This window comes from Arachis hypogaea, chromosome 15 (genome assembly GCF_003086295.3).
Source record: "Arachis hypogaea cultivar Tifrunner chromosome 15, arahy.Tifrunner.gnm2.J5K5, whole genome shotgun sequence".
Classification (NCBI taxonomy): Eukaryota; Viridiplantae; Streptophyta; class Magnoliopsida; order Fabales; family Fabaceae; genus Arachis; species Arachis hypogaea.
This window is the reverse complement of record NC_092050.1, coordinates 97,834,329-97,838,267: the sequence shown is the minus strand read 5'-3', so window position 1 is coordinate 97,838,267 and position 3,939 is coordinate 97,834,329. Positions and strand designations below refer to the sequence as shown.

The 3,939-nt window shown below is 41.5% G+C and overlaps 1 non-coding gene across 1 annotated transcript; it reads right to left on the bottom strand.

Annotated features, from left to right (window-relative positions):
• Positions 1-495: 495 nt before the first annotated feature.
• On the bottom strand, positions 496-603 carry LOC112752760 (small nucleolar RNA R71). Its single transcript, XR_003177178.1, has one exon. It is a non-coding gene; the product is annotated as a small nucleolar RNA R71 (small nucleolar RNA).
• Between the last annotated feature and the right edge of the window lie 3,336 nt (positions 604-3,939).

Genomic DNA, 3,939 nt, shown 5'->3' with positions numbered 1-3,939 from the left:
GATCCAAAACCTGAAAGGACTCTGAAGAGGAAACTAAGAGAAGCTAAATTACAACAATCCAGCAAGCACCTTTCAGAAATTTTTGAACAAGAAGAGGAGATGGCAACCGAAAATAATAATAATGCAAGGAGGATGCTTGGTGACTTTACTGCACCTAATTCCAATTTACATGGAAGAAGCATCTCCATTCCTGCCATTGGAGCAAACAATTTTGAGCTGAAACCTCAACTAGTTTCTCTGATGCAATAGAACTGCAAGTTTCATGGACTTCCATCTGAAGATCCTTTTCAGTTCTTAACTGAATTCTTGTAGATATGTGATACTGTTAAGACTAATGGAGTAGATCCTGAAGTCTATAGGCTCATGCTTTTCCTTATTGGTGTGAGAGACAGAGCTAGAATATGGTTGGACTCTCAACCTAAGGATAGCCTGAACTCTTGGGATAAGCTGGTCAAGGCTTTCTTAGCCAAGTTCTTTCCTCCTCAAAAGCTGAGTAAGCCTAGAGTGGATGTTCAGACCTTCGGACAGAAAGAAGGTGAATCCCTCTATGAAGCTTGGGAGAGATACAAAGAACTGACCAAAAAGTGTCCTTCTGACATGCTTTCAGAATGGACCATCCTGAACATATTCTATGATGGTCTGTCTGAATTAGCTAAAATGTCATTGGATACCTCTACAGGTGGATCCACTCACTTAAACACCTGCAGAAGCTCAAGAACTCATTGACATGGTTGCTAATAACTAGTTCATGTACACTTCTGAGAGGAATCATGTGAGTAATGGGACGCCTATGAAGAAGGGAGTTCTTGAAATTGATACTCTGAATCCCATATTGGCTCAGAATAAAATATTGACTCAGCAAGTCAATATGATTTCTCAGAGTCTGAATGGAAAGCAAGCTGCATCCAACAGTACTCAAGAGGCATCTTCTGAAGAAGAAGCTTATGATCCTGAAAACCCTGCAATAGCAGAGGTGAATTACATGGGTGAACCTTATGGAAACACCTATAACCCCTCATGGAGAAATCACCCAAATCTCTCATGGAAGGATCAATAAAAGCCTCAACAAGGCTTTAATAATGGTGGAAGAAATAGGTTTAACAATAGTAAACCTTTTCCATCATCCACTCAGCAATAGACAGAGAACTCTGAACAAAATACCTCTAATTAGCAAACTTAGTCTCTGATCTATCTAAGGCCACTGTAAGTTTCATGAATGAAACAAGGTCCTCCATTAGAAATTTGGAGGCAGAAGTGGGCCAGCTGAGTAAAAGGATCACTGAAATCCCTCCTAGTACTCTCCCAAGCAATACAGAAGAAAATCCAAAAGGAGAGTGCAAGGCCATTGACATAGTCAACACGGCCGAACCTGGAGAGGAAGGGGAGGACGTAAATCCCAGTGAGGAAGACCTCCTGGGACGTCCAGTGATCAATAAGGAGTTTCCCTTTGAGGAACCAAAGGAATCTGAGACTCATCTAGAGACCATAGAGATTCCATTAAACCTCCTTATGCCCTTCATGAGCTCTGACGAGTATTCATCTTCTGAAGAGAATGAGGATGTTACTGAAGAGCAAGTTACCAAGTACCTTGGTGCAATCATGAAGCTGAATGCCAAATTATTTGGTATTGAGACTTGGGAAGATGAACCTCCCTTGTTCACCAATGAACTAAGTGATCTGGATCAACTGACATTGCCTCAGAAGAAATAGGATCCTGGAAAGTTCGTAATACCTTGTACCATAGGCAACATGATCTTTGAAAAGGCTCTGTGTGACCTTGGTTTAGGGATAAACCTCATGCCCCTCTCTGTAATGGAGAAACTGGGAATCTATGGGGTGCAAGCTACTAAAATCTCATTAGAGATGGCAGACAATTCAAGAAAATAGGCTTATGGACAAGTAGAGGACATGTTAGTAAAGGTTGAAGGCCTTTACATCCCTGCTGACTTCATAGTCCTAGATACTGGGAAGGATGAGGATGAATCCATCATCCTTGGAAGACCCTTCCTAGCCATAGCAAGAGCTGTGATTGATGTTGACAAAGGTGAACTAGTCCTTCAATTGAATGAGGACTCCCTTGTGTTTAAAACTCGAGGTCATCCTTCTGTAAACATGGAGAGGAAGCATAAAAAGCTTCTCTCAAAACAGAGTCAACCAGAGCCCCCACAATCAAACTTTAAGTTTGGTGTTGGGAGGACACAACCAAACTCTAAGTTTGGTGTTGAACTCCCATATCCAAACTCTAAGTTTGGTGTTGGGAAGTCTCAACAATGCTCTGAACATCTGTGAGGCTCCATGAGAGCCCACTGTCAAGCTATTGACATTAAAGAAGCGCTTGTTGGGAGGCAACCCAATTTTTATTTATCTAATTTTATTGTTCTTTCATGTTTTATTAGGTTCATGATCATGTGGAGTCACAAAATAAATATAAAAATTGAAAATAGAATCAAAAACAGCAAAAGAAAAATCACACCCTGGAGGAGGATCTCACTGGCATTTAAACGCCAGTAAGAAGCATCTGGCTGGCGTTCAACACCAGAATAGAGCATGGTTCTGGCGCTGAACGCCCAAAATGGGCAGCATTTGGGCGTTTGAACGCCAGAATTGTACCCTGGAGAAGAGCTGGCATTGAACACCCAAAACAAGCATGGTTCTGGCGTTCAACGCCAGAAATGGGCAACAAATGGGCGTTCAACACCTAGAACAAGCACCAATCTGGCGCTAAACGCCCAGAGTTGTGTGCAAGGGCATTTTGCATGCCTAATTTGGTGTAAGGTTGTAAATCCTTGAACACCTCAGGATCTGTGGACCCCACAGGATTCCCACATACCTCCACTCATTTCTTCTCACCCCTCTTTCACACAATCCTATAAACACTCTTCCCCAAAACTCTTCACCAATCACCTCAATCTCTCTTCCCTATCACCACTTCACCACTCACATCCATCCACTCTTCCCCATAAACCTACCTCATAAACTCCACCTACCTTCAAAATTCAAAATCAATTTCCCACCCAACCTTACCCCCCTCCCTTCCCTATATATAACCCTCCATTCTTCCTCATTTTCACACAACACAACCCTCTCTTCTCTTCTTGGCCGAATACACCCCTTCCCCCTCTCCTCCATATTTTCTTCTTCTTCTTCATTTATTCTTTCTTCTCTTGCTCGAGGGCAAGCAATATTCTAAGTTTGGTGTGGTAAAAGCATAAGCTTTTTGTTTTTCCATTACCATTGATGGCACCCAAGACTGGAGAATCCTCTAGAAAAGGGAAAGGGAAGACAAAAGCTTCCACCTTCGAGTCATTGGAGATGGAAAGATTCATCTCCAAAGCTCATCAAGACCACTTCTATGATGTTATGGCCAAGAAGAAGGTGATCCCCGAGGTCCCTTTCAAGCTCATCACCATGAGATCCCGGAGATGCCTCAAATGCATTTTCCTCCACAAAACTATTGGGAGCAAATCAACACCTCCCTAGGAGAATTAAGTTCCAACATGGGACAATTAAGGGTGGAACATCAAGAGCACTCCATCATCCTTCATGAAATAAGAAAAGATCAAAAAGCAATGAGGGAGGAGCAACAAAGACAAGTAAGAGACATAGAAGAGCTCAAGGACATCATTGGTTCCTCAAGAAGGAAACGCCACCATCACTAAGGTGGACTCATTCCTTGTTCTTATTTTCTGTTTTTCGTTTTCTTAATGTTAAGTGCTTATCCATGTTTGTGTCTTATTACATGATCATTAGTAGTTAGTAACTATGTCTTAAAATTATGAATGTCCTATGAATCCATCACCTCTCTTAAATGAAAAATGTTTTAATTCAAAAGAACAAGAAGTACATGAGTTTCGAATTTATCCTTGAACTTAGTTTAATTATATTGATGCGGTGACAATGCTTCTTGTTTTCTGAATGAATGCTTGAACAGTGCATATG